We start from the raw sequence: 21198 nt of genomic DNA on the forward strand, positions 1-21198 counted from the left end.
TTAATGGGTTAATGGATAAAAGGGTTATCACAAGAATGGTACGGGTGGCTTTGTAAAGATAGAAAGTGAGCATATTAGGGGCCGAGCCTGTGGCACACTCGGGAGAGTGCGGCGCTGGGAGCGCAGCGACGCTCCCGCTGCGGGTTCGGATCCTATATGGGAATGGCCGGTGCACTCACTGCCAGAGTGCAGGTCACAAAAAAGACAAAAAAAAAAAGAAAGTGAGCATATTAGCATGCCCTTACTCCTTGTCACCATGTGGTGCCCTGCACCACCTCAGGACTCTGCAGAATCTCCATCAAAAAGAAGGCCTTTATCAGATACTCTCCCATGACCTTGAACTTCCCAGTAAGAAATAAATTCCATTTCTTTATAAATTACCCAGTTTCAGGTATTCTAAGTGACAGGAAACTGACTAATACAAGTACCTATAATATAAACTGTTCCTGGAAGACGTGGCAGGTCTTTTCTGCCATCCAGCCTACCTGGAATCCCAACTTCCCACATTCCATCTCATACAATAAGAAAAGCGAATGCATGTTTTAGGAACCTAATGGCAACACAACCTTATGAAATTTTACAGATGAACGGTAATTTAAGAAAAAGAAAAAGAAAGAAAGCTGGAAAGGTCATCTAGTTCAGTTTTTTCAAACTTGTTAAGGTATTGTTATATTTATGTAAAGAATCACAACTGAAAATATATTTATTGTGACTCATAAACAAATCTTTAATATCTACTGATCTAGTAAATATCTTCTTTCCTGCAAGAGAGACAAGGACCAAACCTTCACTCAGCAATGGCTGCCCATTTGATTTTTAAGCACACCCTTAAAAATTCAGGCCTGGCACTTACCACTTACTTTGAAAGTTTTTATCACCTTAAGAAAAACTCTGGATTATATTTAAGACTGTTACTTAACTTTTTTAATCCTTGCCTTGCAATGTTTTCTCCAGAAACTACATAGATTAAGCTATAAGTGATGTATAGGTGAATATCTCCAAAAAGTAGAGAGGTTTTCCAACAGAACAATTGTAAAAGAACTGGAAAGGATTATGAGAGACCCTCCAGTCCCTTGCTATTCAAAGTGTGGGCCACACAGCAACAACCACCGAGCCACTGCAGGAAGCTCCCCGGAGTCTCCTGAGCCAGGGCAGTGGGGGGCCAAGGGCCTTGGCCATGCTCCCCCAACACCCACAACAAGCCCAGCAATGACCAAGACACCACTGGAAGCCCCCTGGTCTCCTCTGCAGGAATGAGGGGGTGCTACAGGCCTCAACCCTGTCCCTCCTTCCTCCTTCTCCCACCCTATTTTCTTCCCTCTTCCTCTCTCCCCCTCCCCACCACCTACTCTGCAAAAACATCATGGAACGTAAAAAAATAATAACAAATAAAATTTTTAAAAAATCATCCACCCCTTTTAGGCAAACAACATGTTAGAATCCAAATTTTAAAAAAAAAAGTGTGGGCCACAGAGCAGCAGAATTGGCATCACCTGAAGAAGAGTCTCAGGCCCCACCCAAGGCCTAGTCAAGCAGATCTGTGTTTTCATGAGATCCCCAGCTGATATTTATGCACTGATTGCTGCCTTGGCCTCCCTACAAGTCAAGACTTTTAGCACTGGCCAGGCAAACAACATTTGTCAACTTAGTTTTAATAGAGCTTTTCCCCAAACTAGAAAATGGCAGAGGAGAAAATAGTAAGGACACATTATGTCTTGTCTCACACTTGGAGAGACACACATACATAAACACACACACACACATCTACATCTACTAATTTATCTGTTTGTGTCTATTGCATATGTTTTCCCAACACTTAGTGTGAATGTGTGAGAACGATGGAAGTGGCCTGAAGCCAGCCTTCAGCATGGTTACGTATGCGCTCATTGCGCTCATCCTCACCTCACTCACTACTCAGCCTCTCACCTTCTTGCCCACCTGCTCTCCCTTTATCTTCTTTCTGCTGTGTTCTCTCTCGACCTAAGCACAACATTAACCTCTTGCCCATTCTGCTATGAGGAGAGCGCATCTAAGTGTGTTTACGCATGTGAATGTATCCTTATTGGTTTGTATCTATGGGAGATTTAGAAAAATTTATAGGATATAATGAAATGTACAATGAAATCTCACTTCAAACTGCAATAATTGAGTTTAAGGCAATAATCTAGGAAATTTGGGGGGGTGGGGGAGGTTATAAAGCTGAAAAGGAAATTGTCCCTGTTACATTTTTTACAATCTCACAGCAGAGAGAAGAGTGAAATGTCTTTTGTAGAAATGCAGATCCTGTGTTACAAAAATGTAGAGGAGGCCGAAGCAGAATTCACTTTGAGTGGGGAGTCATAGAAAGCTTTCCAAAGGAGGTGCTTTTGCATTGGTCTTTTAACGATGAATGGCATTTCCATAGATGGAGAAAGGAGAGGGGATAAACAAAAAGAGCATTTCAAGTGAGCATGGTTTGTGTCCTCGGGCAACAGTCATCATAGACACAGCACACAGAAATTAGAAAAATAGACAGAAACTAGTTAGAGAGCCCTAAATGTCATGCTTGGGCAATAGGTTAAATTCTAGAGTCAAAGGGAACCCAGTCTTGTTAAATCCAATCAGTCATTCTTTCTCCAAAACACAGCAAAAGTGATTTTGTTTTGAAACACAGAGCTGATGGTGTCCTACCTTACCCCCCTACGCCCCCTTTGTACCAGCTTCAATCATTCTTAAGCCAAAGTGCAGACCTCCCTACCATGCCCTGCAAGCCCCCTTGACCTGGCCCTTCCTCACTTCCCTCCTTCTCCCTGGGTCTCTTTACTTTGAAAACTTTTTTGGCATCATGTGGACTGAGATTTGGCAAATAAATCAGAAGACGCTGCAGAGAGACTGGAGGCTGATAAGCGTGTATGTGTGCTTGCTTATGAGAGAGAGCATAGTATTACAAGTTTCTCGTTTTCACTAAGTATATTTTTACCTTTTGAATGTGGAAATTATAGATACTTTAAATGACTATGCATGCATCTGTATTTCTTTTGCTATGGGATCTGCAGGAGACAAATATGATTGGTGCAAACAGTTTGTCAGAAGGTTGTCTGTGTAAAGGAGAAACTTCTTTTAGTACAGATTCTAAATAGTATGTTCTTCAGAGCCTAAACTTAAAAGGCAGAAGTTGGGGGCTGTCAGGTTAGAGTGTGGTGCTGATAACACCAAGGTCCAGGGTTTGATCCCTGTACTCATCAGCCACCAAAAAAAAAAAAAAAAAAGGCAAATGTTGAAAAGATCACATTGGCAGGAATCACCTATTTATCAGAAGTGTACATAATTTCTCCAGCAGAGGGTGGTAAAATATAAATTTGGCACAGTGCAGCTTAGTACAAGTTTGAGTAATAGATTTGCCAGTTCAATCCTGATGGTCAGGTTCTTGCAGCAAATATATCCAAAAAGTGCCAGTCTTGTAGAATACCAGCATAGGAGGTCTTAAAACTAAAGTTTTAAAAATGTGGCTTTTAAATATTGAATCTCCATGTGGGCTTGCCACTTTGTAAAACTTTCAGTTAATGTTCTTGGAAAGAAAAAAGTAACATTGTTGGGGGCTATATTGTGCCATATAATGTAAGTGACCAGAGGATTGGAAAATGAGCCTTTTTAGAAAGTATGGCACAATTGTCCTTAATCCCTCCAATTTGTAGAAGGTGTTTTATCACACTCATACAGCCAAAATCTTCTCTGAAGTTGTTTTCTCAAAAGTTATCCAGAGGCTCCTTTTAATCCTCAGAAGTTTTTAAGAAACCCTGTGTATCAGTCAAGTGAGGCTAGGTAATGCTGCGGTAACAAACAACCTCAAAGTTTCAGTAACTTACAACATCCAAGATTTATTTCTAGCTCACACTGCACGTCCATCATATAGTTGGCTGGGGGCTCTGCCCAGTGTCATCATTATGGAAACCATATCGACGGAGCAACCCCCACCTGGAAGGTAACCAGTCACCACGGCAGAGGGAAAGCAAAGCAGGTGCCATCACACATGGGCTTTAAAAGCTTGTGTGCAGGTGTCACCACTTCCTTCACTCACACCATCCTAAAGAAAGTAAATCACATGGCCACACCTAACTTCTAGAGCCCAGGAAATTCTATCGTGCATTTGGGAGAAAAATCAGAAATATTTGATAGATAGTATTAGTACCACACACTATAAATATAATAATAAAAAAACTATAAATGTAAAAAAAATTAAAATTTATTGGAAAAATATAGCAACATTGATTTTGAAGTTATCCTTATATCTTCTTCCTTTTTAAAAAAATTGTTTTGTTTTGTTTTTATTTTTTTGGCAGTTGACTGGTACAAGGATCAATGGACCTTGGTGTTATCAGCACCACACTCTAACCAACTGAGCTAACTGGACAGCCCCTAATTATTAATGTTTATGGGATTCAGTGTGTTGTTTAAATACATGCATTATTGTATAGTGATCCCCTCCAGCTAGTTAGCATATCCATCAACTAAATATTTATCATTTCTTTGTGGTGGTAAATTCAAATCCTCTATTCTAGCTATTTTGAGATATGCAAGACGCCACTGTTAGCTATAGTCATCCTAAAACACCAGAACATTATCCTTCCTATCTAACTGTAACTTTATACCCATTGGCCAACGTCTTCCCCACCCCCTCCCCTTCCAGCCTCTGGATTTTACTCCCTACTTCTATGAGAACCACTATTTTCAGATTCCACAAATGAATGAGATCATGTGGTGTTTGTCTTTGCACCTGGCTTATTTCACTTAACATAATTGTCTCCAGTTCCGTCCATGTTGCCATGAATGACAGGATTTCATTCTTTTTTTTATAGCTGAATAGTATTCCATTTTGTATATTTAACACATTTCTTAAATCCATTCATTTATTGATTGACATTTAGTTTGATCTAAGGATATAAGAATATATTTTTTAAATCCTTATATCTTCGAAGCAAAGGTCTGTAAGCTACATTAACTCAGCTTACTTCCTGAATGACAAGAACTGCTAGCATGGGTAATTAAAATATTTTGCTTTTGGCTTTTGAATTCATAGCAGCTTATGGCTTGGAGGGGAGCAGTGGGTAGTGGATTTACTTCTCTAGTTAGGTTTTGCTTGGACTGGTGTTAAAACCAATTTGACTTTCCTGAGAACAGGACAACTGCTGGGTGTGTGAGGAGGTGTGAAGGGGGACACTAGGCTTGGGGAACAAGGTCAGGCAGCCTGAGACTAAGCTTCTACCAGTGGCAGGTGACAAAATAGAAATGCAAACTTTGCTGCTCAGCATATCCTTTTTGCTTAGCCTCCTAAAGCCAGAGAAGCAGATTTCTCCGATAAAGATGTAAAATGAAGTAGTCCTTCCAGAAGGAGAGCTTCATTTCTCAGTGTAGCAGACCTACAAGAAATTTCAGATGCATCTGCCTGGTCAAGCCCAGGGTTTGACAGCTTCCTGTGGTGATAGCTCTCACTGCTCACCAAGAACAATCCAGGGTTGTCATCGGGTTGTAATCAGAGAGGCACAAAACTGGTTATCTTGGGAACCGAGGCTCTCCTGCCAAGGTAGAGCTGGCAAGCTGCCTGACCTAAACAAAGATGAAAGATGCGTTACATCAGAAGGCAGGCTGGTGAGATAAACGGCAGCAGGGAGCATGGGGACCACAGCCACTAGTGATCCAAAGACAATCCTGGGCTTTTTAAAGTTGATCAGCAAAGAGATAATGGCAGTTAATACAGATAGACAACGTGCCCTGCGTATCACCTTCCCAACCTGGATCCTGCATGGACAGGCAGTGAAGGCAGGGTCAGGGCTTAGTTCCCATCTGCCTACGTCCCAAGTCGTGACATCCTGGAGAAAGCTGCAGTGACTGCTTTGCGCATTTCCACACAATCAACAGGCGAACAGAAGCCCCAAGTGAACTTCATTACAATGTGGTATCATACTTCAGTACCATCATCTTCAGTCCCCATCCACCTAAACTTTGTCTCCTAATGTCATTCAAGGGCCTTGCAGCTCCCACATTCTCCAAAAGGTGTTTCCTAACCACTCGAATTAGAGTCACCTTTCTGCCTCCATCACTTTTTTTCTGTAGCTCTACCGTAGGACCCCCCCCAGTGCACCTTTTCCTGGGTCTGCTGTGGATCTGTCTGTCTGCCTCCACCCAACCTCTGGATTGTGAACATTTGGAAGGCAAAGATCAATATCCTTTATCTGCTGATTTTGTCCAGCTCCCACCCAGTTCCACGTACACAGAAGGTCTGTTGATTTAGATTGACTAGATGGCCATTTTATGATGACATCCAATTTTCTTTGTTAAGCTTCTTAGGTTAATTTATAAAGGTCAAACACCCTAAAAATTACCAAGAGTAATATACCACTCACTCAGCGTGGCATTAATTTCTCTTGATGAGTTTACTCAGGCAGTATGGCCTAGAGGTTAAAAACATGGACTTTGGAGTCAGAATAATGTGGTTTTCAATTTCAGCTGTTTCTTATTAACTATCTATCCCCAGGCCAGTGACTTCATCTCTCTCTCTCACCTTTCTGTTTCTAAAAAGGGGCTGATAATGCCTAGCTTACTGGGTTGTTATGAGGATTAAATGAGATAATATACACAAAGCACTTACCCCGTTGCCTGGCTCATAAAAATGCCTCAGAAGGTAGCTACTGTTAGTACCATGTGTGTTACTGTAAGCTCTTGGGACTGAACCTCCAAGCACAGTAATCATAAAAGTTGAAAAGTATAATGTTTAGAAACTGTCTGATGAGAAAGAACTAAAGATCAAAAGAGAAAAAAGGTCATATCAATCAATTCAATGTATGGGACCTTATATAGATCCTGATTCAAACTAAACACTGACATTTTTTATGGTATTGGGAATTATTGTTAACTTCTAAATGTGTAGTAAGGGTATTGCAGTTATGGTTTTTAAAAAGAGTCCTTACCTTTTAGAGATATATCCTGCTATATTTACAGATTAAAATTTATAACATCTGGGATTTGCTTCAAAATAATATAGGGAGGAATGGGAGTAGGGAAAAGAAGTAGGGGGTTAGATGAATCTAGATGAGCGGTAGAGTTGGTGTCTTCATCCGTTCAGGCAGCTATAACAAAAGACCATAGACTGGGTGGCTTATAAACAACAGAAATTTATTTCTCACAGTTCTGGAGGCTGAGAAGTCCGAGAACAAGGCACCTGCAGATTTGGTGTCTGCTGAGGGCCTGCTTCCCAGTTCAAAGATGGCATCTTCTACCTGTGTCCTCACATGGTGGAAGGGTTGAGCTAGCTCCTTGGGATAACACCAGTCCTGAGAGAAGAGCCCTGTTACCTTGTCATCTACAAAAGACCTCACCTCCCTAAAGCCATTACCTTGGGGTTAGGATTTTATATGTGAATTTGGTGGCTGATACCTACCTGAAAATATTGTTGTGGTTGGTTCCCATTTGGGAAGCAGACTTGGAGATGGAGAACATTTACTGGAGAGTGCTCTTGGGATCAACACCTGTGAGGGACGAGGAGGAAGGACTGCGCAGTGGGAGAGGGACTCACTCCATCCTATGTGGTGCTCTAGAAGTGGCGTGGCCCTTCGGAGTCACCTGACCTAGGGCAAGAGAGCTGGCTGGGCCTTTCTTCCCCAACTCAACCAGTCACTAGGTGAGGTACAGCCTGCAAAAAAGGGGGGTGCAACTTTGATCAAGACACCGAGGCTTTCCTTCAGCCAGGGGCAAGTCCAGAAACACACTCAGCTGTCTAAAGTCGAGACTCACAACCACTGGGGAATACTGGACATGAATAATAATGAACATAAGGGTAGTTCAAGTGGAGAAATAGATGTAAAAGATAATACGAACCTTTCCCTGAACTGTTTGAAGTACCCTCATATTGGTCAGTAGCAAAAACCCTTATTTCATCTGAAGTGCAATGAATATATTTTTCACATCCTTAATAAAGGCTGCTTGACAACAGGCATTTTATTTTTGCACGTACTTCAAGAGGTCATCTTTCTCTTCATTACTCTACCCACCAGTTACTAGCTTGAGGAAAACGTTTCTACCATTCTGCAAAATACGTGCAAGCAAGTGAGCCATGCGTGATCATATGCTTCTACAGGCTGATGATGAGCAGCTTTCTCTTGAAACCTTCTTTGAGAGGAAGCTAGAGGAAGTAAGTAAAAACATTGAAAATTCCTGGATAGCCACATTAATTAACTCATTACCTCAGCCAATTTTGTTTTGTCTGAAGGCTGACTGGCAGGCTTCTGATTCCATCTCACAAGACAGTCTCATCTTGCTAAGCCCAGAAACAGTGCTTTGGCCATCTGTGTGCATCACCAGAAAAAGGCTTGCAGCCAAGGAGTAATGATTCGGTTTCAACTGGGGATAAAACAACATTTACTGTTTTGTCACAATACATGATACACCTTAAAATTTGAATGAAGAAAATATACAAGATTTTTTTTTCAATGAATAAAAATGCTAGTAGACCCTCATTATCTGAAGTCTTAGTAAGACTAGTTGAAGAGAAGTTGTGGTCATATTTAATAAAATTCTGTTAATTGAATATATAAAAATTAATACATATATAAAAATTAATATATATATATAATTATTATTGCTAGTCCACACAATCAGCTAGTGGAGACCTAATAATCCTGAATTATTAGAAAGTAGAAGAACTAGCTCCCTGTAATTTCAAGTTTTTTATTTTTATCCAGTGGCATATCACTGGAGGGTGGGCAGGTTGTTCAATCTGGGCAGACCAAAGGGGTACACTGTCTGTAAAGAATCTAAAAAAAACATTTTGAAAAATGGACTAAGCATTTATCTGACTTTTCTTATCATTATGCGAAGGGGTCAGGAATCTGGGCCGGGGTCAGCTGGGTGTTTCTTCTGCTCTGTATGAATTCAGCTAAGGTCATTCCCTCAACTGAATTTAGCAGGTAGCTGAGCTGTGATGGAAGGTCTAAAAAGGCTTCCCTCATGTGTCTTATGCCTGGTTTTCCTTCACGTGGCTCTTCTCTCCTCATATTGTTTCTCATAATTCAGTTGGATGCTTAAGTTTCTTTACATCAAAGTGGCTGGCTTCCTCAAGCAAAAGCAGAAACTACTAAATCTCTTAAAGGCCAAAATCAGAACTGGCACATAATTACTTCTGCCATATTCATTAGTCATAGCAAGTCACAAGATCAGTCCAGGTTTAAGGGGAGGGGGAGTAGACTCCAGCTCCTGATGTGCTTATAGGAACAAAAGGAACTGATGGCATTCATCTTTAGAGACATATATTTACCTTAGGTAAAATATATGACATCTCACACAAATATGAGACAAACAAGAAGTGAAAGAATTCCTTACTTGAAGACCTGTTCTAATGACTTCCTAAGCTGGAATGGTCAAGGAAATTCCACAGGCAGAGGAATATGATGCTAGGCAGAAAGTTGGATCTACACAAGAAATAAAGATTTCCAGAAATGGTTAAACTAAGAATAAAATGAGACATTTTTTATTTAATTGCTCTCAAAGAGACTGATTATCTAAAGCAAAACTAGAAGCAATGAATTGTAGGATTATGGCACACATAAAAGTAAAACGCATGCCAATAGTAGCATAAAAGATAGAAGCAGAGAATCAGGAATATGTTGTAAGGTTCTTATACTCTACGAGAAGCAGTATAATATTATTTAGAAGCAGACTGTGACTAGAGATTAAGGCAACCTAAGTATATAGATGACCTAATATTATAATAAACAAATTCAACTTAGATGAACAAGTTTGACTTATATTGGATGACACCAACATTTCTTCATAATACAATGAACAAATTTGACTTAAATTGGTAGATGAACAAATTTGACTTAAATCAGACAAAACCAACATTCCACCCAACAGCAGCAGCATACACATTCTTTTTTAGTACACACAGAACAATCACCAGGATAGGTCATATTCTGAGGTAAATGAATATTTCATATTCTGAAATACTTCCACAAATTTTAAAGAACTAAAATCATACAAAGTATGTTCTCCAATCATAACAAAATTAAACTATACATCAACAACAGAGATCTGGGAACCCCCCAAATCTTTGGAAACAAAAAGGCACACTTCAAAATAATACATAGGTCAAAGAGGAAATCACAGGGAAAGTATAAAATATTTTGAAGTGAATGAAAATGAAATTACAACCTACCAAAATGTGTGAGATGTAGCTAAAGCAATGCTTAGAGGAAAATTTATAACATTATATACTGACATCAGAAAAGAAGCTCAATCAATAATTGCTATGGTCTGAATGTGTCCCCCATAATCCATATGTTGAAACCTAATTATCAATGTGATGGCATTAGAAGATGGGGCCTTTGGCAGGTAATTAGGTCTTAAAAGTGGAGCCATCCTAAATAGGATTAGGACCCTTATAAAAGAGATCCCAAAGAGCTAGCTCACCCCTTCCACCATGTGAGGACACAGCTAAAAGGTGCTGCCAATAAACCAGAAAGTAGTCCCTCACCAGACACTGAATCTACAGGTATCTTGCGCTTGGATTTCTCAGACTCCAAAACTGTGAGAAATAAATTTATGTTGTTTATAAGTCACCCAGTTTAAAGTATTTTTGTTATAGCAGCCTGAATGGACTAAGGCAATAATCTAGGTTTCTACCTTAAGAAATTGGAAAAAGAAAAACAAACTAATCCAAAGGAAGAGAAAGAGGGAAATAAAAAAAGGAAGAGCTCAAATCAATGAAATTGAAAACAGAAAAACGGTTGATAAAAATAGAGAAACTAAAGCTGGTTCTTTGAAAAGATTAATAAAATTGATAAGCCTTTAGCCAGAATAATCATGGATACAAGAGGACTCAAGCAAGAGGAATGAAAGAAGCAGCATCACCACAGATCCTACAGACATTTAACGCACAGTCAGGGGGCTGGCCCATGTGCTCCGTTGTTAGAGCGTGGTGTTATAACACCGAGCTCAAGACTTTGGATCCCTGCACCACCCAGTCACAAAAACAAATGGAAAACAAAACACAACAAAAACACAAAAAACAAAAATAAAGGACAATAAGGGAATATGATGAACAACCTTATGCCAACGAATTTGACAATTTAGATAAAATGGACAAATTATTTGAAAAACATGAATTACCAAAGCTCACTGAAAAAGAAATAAATGACCTGAATGATTCTATCTGTATTAAAGAAATTGAATTCATATTTTAAATTTTTCTAAGAAAGAAAACTTCTAGCTCATTTGAGTTTAATGGTATGCACGACCGAATATTTTAAAGAAAAAATAATACCAGTTCTACACAAACCCCTCCAGAAGATAGAAGACGAGGGAGGACTACCCAACTCACTTATTGAGGCCAGCTTTATCCTAATACCAAAATCAGACAGTCATTTTCAGAAAACCACAAAACAATAACTCTCAAGAACAGAGATGCAAAAAATTCTCAACAAAATATTAGCAAACGGCAACTAGCAATATATAAGAATGATAATATATCATGATCAAATGACCTTTATCCAGGAAATGAAAGCTCAATTTAACATTCAAAAATTAATCAACAAAATTGACCACATCCACAAACTAAAAAAGAAAAAATTATGATTATCTCAATAGACACAGTAGAAGCACTTGACCAAATTCAACATCCGTTTATAACAATAAAACAAAACCTTTCAGAAAATTAGAGAGAGATGGGATCTTCCTCAACCTGATAAATGACATCTACAAAACAAACAAATAAAAACCTGTAATCGTCATCATATTTAATGGTGAAAGACTGAAAACTTTCCTCCTAAAGTGAGAAGCAGACTCAATGTCTGCTCTCACTACTCCTATTCAACATCATATTGGAGGTCCTAGTCAGTATGAGTCAAGAGGAGCAAATAAAAGGCATGCAGACAGGAAAGGAAGAAATATAATTATTCACAGATAATTTGATTATCTATGTTGAAAATCTCAAGGAATCTACAAAAATCCTCTAGAACTAATAAGTATAGCAATATCACAAGATACAATATCAATATACAAAAATCCATTGTAATTCCATATGCTAGCAACAATCATAAACTGATATTAAAAAATACCATTTACAATAGCACCAAAGACATTAAATACTTAGGTATAAATCTAACATAATATATGCAAGAAATGCTCAAAACTATAAGACAGTGATGACAGAAGTCAAAAAAGATCTAAACAAATGGAGAGATATACCAGTACATGGATTAGAAAACTCAATACTGTTTAGATTTCAGTTCTTCCCAGATTAACTTACAGATTCAACACTGTAGAGCTAGGGCTGGGGTCTGGAGCTCACAGACCCTTCGAGCCCATTCACAAGCCCTTCACACACAGGTCTATGAGCTAGGTAACTGGCAAAAAGGTCCTTGAAGCCTTGGCTGAAGCAGGAATAGTCTTTATTCAGCACACACATGTCTAATCCCTAGGCAGTCCAAAGAGAAACTCAGAAACTCAACTGCTACCAGTAAAGTCCAAAGAGAAACTGAAACTGAGCAGCTGCCAGCAGAGTAAAGATGCTGTTTTTAGACACGAGCTCTCTGCTGGTCAGCTCTGCTTCACAAACTGCAGAACACACAATAGCCATTAACTAAAAAGGTACATTGGCGCACATGCACACCAACTCCATTCACACAACTTGTATACAAAGAAATGTGCTGCATGACCCCAACCAGACCTAACTGAGGGAGCCTCACTGAACTATCCAATTTTCCCCATAGACACAATCTCAAAATCAAACTTTCTGTAAGATTTTTTTGTGGAATGTTGACAAGCTGAATATAAAATTTATACAGGAAAGCAAAGGAAACTAGAATACCCAACGCAATTTTTGAAAAGAAAGTGGAAAACTCACAAAACTTGATTTTAAGACTTACTGTAAAGAAACAATAATCAAGACAGTGTGGTATTGGTGAAAAGACAGACACATAGATCATTGGAACAGAAGAGAAAATCCAGAAATAGACCAACACATACACAGTTAATTGATTTTTGACAAACATACAAAGGCAACTAAAAAAAGAAAAAAGCAATAGCTTTTTCAACAAATGGTATTGGAATAATTAGACACACATGCAAAAAAAAAAAAAAAAAAAGGAAAAAAAAAACCAAAAGAAAGAATTTTGAGCCATCTTTTCCACCATAGGCAAAAACTGAAATCGAATCACATAGACCTAAATGTAAAGCATAACACTCAAGAAAACATATGAAAATCTTTGTGGCCTTGGGAAGGCAAATATTTCTCATATACAACACCAAAAGCACAACTCATTAAAACAATTACTTGGATTTCACAGAATTAAGAACTTCTTGAAGACAGGAGCAGTGGGCCCTAGCCCTGCCCCCGCTGCCAGCACCACCACACATCCAGGCCAGTGACAGAAGCCAGCTCAATGCTGGGGATCCCGACAGATGGGGGCTGGGACAGCCCTGACCCTGCCTGCAACCAGATCCTAGAAGATACTTATTAACCACATGTATTTCTTTGGGTGTGTGACATATCTGCTTATGTCCTTCACCAAATTTCAGTTTAAATTTTTCTAATTCTTTTTTAAGAGTTCTTTTTGCAATAAGGATATTAATCTTTGTATGTTTAAAAGAAAAAAAGAATTAAAAACTTCTCTCTGAAAGGCACTCTGAAGAGAAAGGAAAAACTGGCCATAGATTAGAAGGACACATTGGCACCACTCATATCTAATAAAGGACTTGTATCCAGAATTCAGTATATGAAGAACTCTCAAAACTCAACAATAAGAAAACAAACAGCCCAGTAAAAAATGGGCAAAGGATTGGAAGAAACTCTTCACTACAGAAAACATACTGGTGGCAAGTATACACATAAAACAAGGCTCAGGAATACCTGTTAAATGAATGAATGAATACATGAGTAAGTGAGTTTTGGCCTATCTTGAAGGGATCCCACTACTTGGTTACCTCTTTAGAATTCATTTGGATGATTACTATAGTAACTGGACCAAGTGAAAATTATTCTAGTACAAACATATATACTAAAGCCAGGTAAAAATAAGTTGTAAGTTTTTTTTATCTTAGGTCCCTTCTAGTAGGGCAAATAATAAAATAAGTTAACTACATTAAGATAAAAACAATAAAATATTTTATAGGGCTGTTTCTTATGGTATTTCTTAATATAAAATGATGATATCATGCAAAGTTCAACAGTCAAACAATTGAGTGGGGGCCAATTGGCTTTGGTCCATGTCTTCAGCTTTCTAAAGATCAAGCTTATAGAAGGAATAGATTTAGACTATTTAGATAAGACTGTAAAAATGAAAAGTCCCATAAAAATATTCCTCTCTCAACTAGGCTTTTGATAGAAACTCAGTATCAGTGGGTTCAAGATAATGCTACCAGAGAAATACTCAGAGTGCAAATGGACATCCATCAGTGACCCCAAGAAGGACATGTGTCTAAGTAGAAGACCACCCACCAGCACAACTTGGCAATAGTAGGCGTTTCTGTTTTGTTTCAATGCTAACAATCTGTTTCCTTAGCTCCCTTCATTTGCAGAAAGAAGGTAAGAATTAAAAGTTGCTATTTATTTCTTTTTCATTCTTGGAGATTCTACCAGATAACCTTTAGAGGCCTCTGAGAGTATACACTTGATGTCTTAGTTCCTATTTGGCTCCCTTGGTCTCTATTATTCATATTTTTAATTTTAATTTGCAATCTATCCTCTGGCAGAATAAGGATTTTAGCTAGTCCCACTAAAACATGAGTTTTTTTTTCTCTTATTATTTTTTTTATTTTTCCTGAAGTGAGGTAAAGGCTATTGACCTGTTCCGCAGTCAGTTCCAAAGGGTATAAATTTGTTTTAAAATGCTTAAATTAAAAAAGGTGGTCAGACCTTTCTATTTATGCGTATGCTCTGAGTACTGTAATGAGACAACATGCTAAAGTTCCAAGACAAAGTCTGGCCACTGAACATAGCTTAGTCTGGGAGATAAAAGTATGTGTGTAAACAGCAGCAGAAGTTCATTTAGCAAGGTCCAAAGCTGTGCAATATTTGCTAAAGAGTGTGGGGTGCAATCAAGGATGAGAGAGCAAGGTGAGTCCAAAGTTGCATGGTGAAAGAGGTCATCCTCCAAATGTGGGGTGTTTAATGACTTCTGTGTATCAAAGCTCAGGAATTTAGTGACTTTAGCTTAGTAGAAATTGCTGCACCACAACTTCTACCTATTGTGCATTGCGTTTTAAAGCTGCAGACATTAATGTAGAAGAGCAGGTGAGCACGAATTCTACTGGAAGCTTCATCAAGCTTCATTCAATTTCACTACAGGGAGAATGATTAGCACAGGTGTCTTTTTAAGGACAAAAAATAGAGAAAAAAGCAAACGAGCTGAATCTCACTTTTCCACTGGTAATAAGAAATAACTTACTCATTCCCACACTTGCTAGATAATCCAACTAAGACTCTAACATATGTAAGTTTCCTAGATGTGAATGCCCAGGTCACTGAATTGCAGCTATGACTGGAATTCAACAGGCCCTGTGGGATGAGTCAGATGGCAGTTTCTTCACTTCTAGTACCATGTTTGGTACCATTATCAGAAACATAGAGAAAATGCTAGAACCCACAAAACACAAAATCCAAATGTAGCCATTATGTGTAATAAATGTGACTGCCGTTTTTGTGTTATTTAACTGTTTTCTGCATATGTGTCTTATCTCTGTAAGAGATGGACCTGTGTGCTAAAAGTTTTTTGTAAACAACTCAGTGCTGGCATGGTGGAGGCCTTGAAAGAGTAATGACCACATTTGCTTCATATATCGCTTATCTAAATGATATCATTAAACTAGCATTTATACAGGCACTACATTTCCATGAACTAATAAAATTAACACACTTTTCAAAACCTTTGGGTCTAATGACCTTAGGTGGCATGGGGGTAAAAAAAAAAAAATCAGGGTCAGTTTCACATATTAGTTGAATGTCTACTATGTAACAGAATCTATAAAGGCAGAATTAACATTTTAAGTTAAATACTGAACTCAGCTGAAGTACTTATAGAATTAAATTATTTACAAATTTACCTTTTACAGAAGTAGTTATAGACTGGTGGTAGACTGTTACCCTAAGATTACTGTCATCTGTACTTTTCCATCAAAGTAGTTTACTGAGGTCACCAAACAAGATTTTACTCAAAAAATCCTTCATGACTCATTCTTCTGAGCTCTGACCTATACGCTTGAAAAGGGCCAATCACGTTAAAGCAGTCAATTTTTTTTTCCTTTTTAGAGCTTACATAAAAATTTTTTAAAAAGTTCTTTGAAAGAGTCACTATTTTCAGATAGAATATAAAAGATGTAAAAACAAGTTGGGCAACAACAGTTCATGTGGCATTATTGATATTGGCAGCTGGCATTAGTATTTCCAAATCCTATTTATTCTTAACCTTGTTCTCTGCATTTTACACTGTTAGTGAACCAACTCTTCACTTTACAACTGGCACTTATCCTGTCTTTCCTAGAGGAACTGTATCCCTGGTAACCAAACAGTATATGAAGGGGAAGTTTCTCTCTAAAGTATTCCAACTGATAAATAAAAAAGGAGCGCAGAGCTAGAATATCACAATTCTGCAGCCCCTAGTGAATCCGTGGACGTAGGCACTGGGCATCAACTGTTGCCTAAACATCGTAAGAAGAGCGACAACCAGATACTGTGCACCTCCTGATAGAAAGGCGCACCACCACCTATGAAGTGTTCCTGCCAACACAGTTCTAACCTGAATGTGACCAAGCCTCTGAGAGCCAGTAACAATTACAAGTCACAGAAATACAGAGGTCAGACGCAAACGTTAAACTGCGTCGTGGGCATGCAATCAACAAAATCCAGACTTGGAAATTCTACAGTACAAACAGGTAAAGTGCAAGAAAATAAAAACAGATGAATGCGGGCGATTTAGAGATTAAAAGACACTTAAAAGACGAATCAAGAATCAACCAATTGCGATGTTAAAAAGAAAGACAAAAATAATTGGAGAGTTGTACATTCATTGTCTATATTTAATGACATTAAAAATTATGGTTAATTTTAAGGTGTTTTAATGGTATTGTGATTATGTTTTTTAAAAATAATTCTTGTCTGTAGAGATACATACTAAAATATTTATAGATAAAATATTATATCTGGGGTTTGCTTCAAGATAACAGAATGAAGTAAAGCAGGTAGTGATACAAAGAAAACAAGATTGATCATGAGTTGATCATTTCTGAAGACGGACAATGGATTGGGGTTCAATATCATTCTGTCTACTTTTGTATATGCTTGAAATTTTCCATAATTAAGAAGGCTCACACTTCATCTGCTTTTCTAGAATTTAATACTAATAGCTGAGGGAGAACCAGTGACATGAGCTTACATTTTGGATCTTTCATCAAGCATTGCAGAAGTCCCATTTCAATGTAACTACAAAATTAATCTACAGATCCCTGAAGGTCGTCTTTAAGCCGTTTGAATAGAGCTTGTCCATCTTCCTTCAACCTTACCCTTCTACCGATGCTGTGGCACTCTCCTAGAGTCACTGTGGACCTGTGTCATATGTGCAATAGACCCCCAATAGGTGAAGAAATGACCAGCAGAAAGTGAGTTTCTCTGCCAAGTGTATAAGGATTTTTAAAGACAGAATTATTCAAAACAACATAGTGTTATGGAAAGAATCCAACAGGCGTCAGATTGAATCCTGGCTCCCCCACTTTCCAAATGCTTAACTATGTGATCCTGTGTATGTTACTTAACCTCTCTGATCCGCAGGTTCCTCATCTATACAATGGGCCCGTCACAGAACTGTTATAAAAAAGCCCAGGATGTAAGATCCCATGCATTCTGGTCACAATGAACTGTTGAGTAAACTAACCATTGGTGGCAATCGCTGAGAAGCCCGTGGAATAAAACCCTCCGGAGGAAGCGACGCGTGAGACACAATCTCCTGCCCAGAACCGTTGTGGGTACTGAGCAGCCCACCACCACATCTCAAAAGGAACCCACCTCATTCCCTATACCTAGAAGCCCGACATCCTGCAAACCCGCATGAGCAAGATCCACTGCCCCTCAACACATGCTTCAAAACTACAGAGACCAACGAACAGCAGGCCCAGTGCCTCGTCCTCCACGTCCTCGCCGACTCCCCAGGCTACCGCGGCCATCGCTGTCTCCCGGGGTGGCGGCTGGGCCTGCAAATCACCGCCCGGCCGGTAGGGGGCGCCAAAACCACGCGAGAGAAGCCGCGCGCCCGGGAAGGGGCGCGCAAGGCCTCCGGGGGCGGGGGGGGCCCAGCCTCACTTGCCCGCGCCCCTCCCCCGCGCCGCTGACCGCCAGGCTCCCGGGGTCGAGGTGGGGGAGGGGAGGGGCGGGAAGGCGGAGGCGAGAAGCCCCGAGGCTGGGAGCGCGCGCGGCAGGGGCGCGAGCCCGAGGGGGCGGGGAGGCGCGGGCGTGCGCGCGCCGGGCGTGGGTGCGGGTGGGGTGAGTAGAGCGGGCGCCGCGGGAGCGCGGGGCAGAGAGACGCCGGCCACTCTGGACCGCGCATCGCCGGCCGCCGGGTCGCCGCGCCGCAGCCACCCAGGATCATGGTGAGTGCGGGCTGCCGCCGCCGCCGCCTCCGCCGCTCTTTCTTGCTCTCCCTCCTCGACCCGCGCGCTCGGCGGGAAAGGGTCGCGCGGGCGGTGGCGCGGGCGCTGCGGGCTCGACCGCTGGAACCCGCCGCTGTCGAGGGGGTGGGCCGGCCCTCGGGGGCGCGCGGCGGGGCTCGGGAACTTTGTCCCGCTCCCGGCTGCCGCCCCGGCGCCTCGAGGTGGCCGCTGGCGTCCTGCCCCCTGTGGCGGACGCCCGGGATGCCCGAGGAGCCGCCCCTTCCCCTGCCTCGGCGCGGTCGGGGTCCGGCCTCCTCGCCCCCCTGCACGGCGCCCGCACCCCAGGGGTGTGTCCCGTTCCCGCCCCAGCCTCCCTGCGGTCGCACACTGGGGTCGGGGTGGGTTCCATCGCGCTCCCGCGTGGAGGGGCCTCTGGCTGCTGTTTGCAGCGACTCCTCTCCCTGCCGGGACTCCGGCTCTTGACGCTTTCTCCTGGACGTTCAGCTCTGTTCCTGGAGAGCGTGTGTGTGTGTCCGTGTCCCCGGGTGTCCTCCTGTCCGAGGAACCGCCGGAGAGTTTCAGCAGCTGAGCCGGGTTCTTTGACTGCAGAAGAGAAAATGTGCTTTGGCAGCTCAGAGAAGCCCTCGTAGGCGAAGCGCGCGCTCCGCGTTTGTCCCCAGTGGTCCGTGTCCTGTCTTTGCCTCTCTGCTCTCCCATACGCTTCCTCTGCACTTGCTAAGATACGCTGAGCTGCTTTCTTTTCCAGATCTCGGGACACTAAGCCTCGATCTTGCCCTGGCTACTCTTTGAGGCACACACTGTCCACCTGATTGTGTGTGAAGCTGTTTCTGACCAAGTCCTCTAAATTTTCAACCTTTCCCACCCCACCCACGGCAGCTCATATGCCCCTGGCCCGCTTCATTGTGTTTTCTCTTTAGCATTTATTGTTTAGCATACTACATATGTCGTTTATTTATCTTGTTTACTGGACATCTCCCCCACCAGAATGTAAGTTTCAGGACAGCGATTTTTGTCATTACGTTCACTGCTATATTTCCAGTACCTAGACAGTGCCTGGCACATAGTAGATGCTCAATAACTATTCCTTGAGTTCACCCAATAAAGCAAAATACTTTGTGCTCATGCACGAGTGGGAACCAGCAATGCAAGTACGGGGATTATCAGTTGACGGTGGTAATGAGGAGAATCTCAAGAGAAGTTTGGGAGGAGGTCTCCTCTTGGACAGGAGGGACACCATTTGGTGACCTTCAGTGATCAGTATAGGTGGCCATCTCTCATGCCTGGTCTGTCACTTCATGCTCTTGACACCGTGGAGTTGAATTCGTAAGTGAATTAGTGAGTCAGTTCAGAGAGACACCCTTTTGAATCCATGTCCAATATGAACTGTGTCTTAAGCTATCTCTGCCAATTAGTCTCATTATTCTAAAATAATGTTTTCCTTCAGATTTCCTTTTGTTTCTCCGTTTCTGTCCTGTGACTTTATGGCAATGGTTTGTTATTAGTCTGGGCAAGTGTGTTTATTATAATTGAAGACAAACTGCTTAATAAAATTTCCATGGGGAGGTTTTTGAAGGTGATGTAATTATAGCTGTAACTATCCAAGTTCAGCAGTTCTGTGATTACCATTTTGTCCAGAGGGGTAGTAGACGTTAGAGCTCAAAAGGAAATGAAAGACAAGTTTGGCTTTGAAATTAAAACCAATCAACCAAACAGACATAAATGAAAGATACATTGTTCTTTTGATCACAAGTTATATTTGTAGTAGATTTTACTTCAAGATTCCAGTTAAGGGCCGGCCCCGTGGCTCACTTAGGAGAGTGTGGTGCTGTTAGTGCTAAGGCTGCAGTTTCGGGGTGGCCTGTGTGCTCACTGGTTGAGCATGGTGCAGACAACACCAAGCCAAGGGTTGTGATCCCCTTACCGGTCAAAAAAAAAAAAAAAAAGATTCCGGTTAACATGTCAAGCCTTTTAAAAATTTTTCTGTTCCTAGAAAGTGTAGCATTTTCAAAGAGTAGAAAAAATATTTTTAAAGTATACAGTTTGGTAAATTTGATTTTTGGTTCTTCAACAAATGGTTGCAATTTAATCCAGCTTCCTTCAAATCATTTTAATCAGTTTGGGGGTTCAGGTTCTTTCATGGTCTGAAAGAGACTGTGGAAAATTTAAGTGGATCTATCTCATATATCTAGTTATGTACAGAAAACAAGATCCTGCTCTTCAGGGTTGTCATTTCTATTGGACAGTGAAATATGTACCATCTAACGTGACATGTTTAGGAAACCTGTGATAAAGGGAAAGAAGTTGCACTGGAAACTTATTTAGTGGCCCAACGAGGTGAAAATATAACATCAGTAGCTCATCAGTATTTTCTCCTTGATCAAAGTGGAATATCACGGGTGTTTCACTGATTCTGTCAACGAACCATTCTAATAAATTATTGATTTAAATGTAACATTTAAAACCCAACAGTTTAATAACTGTTGAGCATAACTTGTTCTGGAAGTGAGGTGGCAGTTTAGGGCTTGAGATTTGGGGTCATTCATCGGTTTGAATTCCAACACCAACATTTAA

Source organism: Cynocephalus volans, chromosome 5, assembly GCF_027409185.1.
Source record: "Cynocephalus volans isolate mCynVol1 chromosome 5, mCynVol1.pri, whole genome shotgun sequence".
Taxonomy (NCBI): Eukaryota; Metazoa; Chordata; class Mammalia; order Dermoptera; family Cynocephalidae; genus Cynocephalus; species Cynocephalus volans.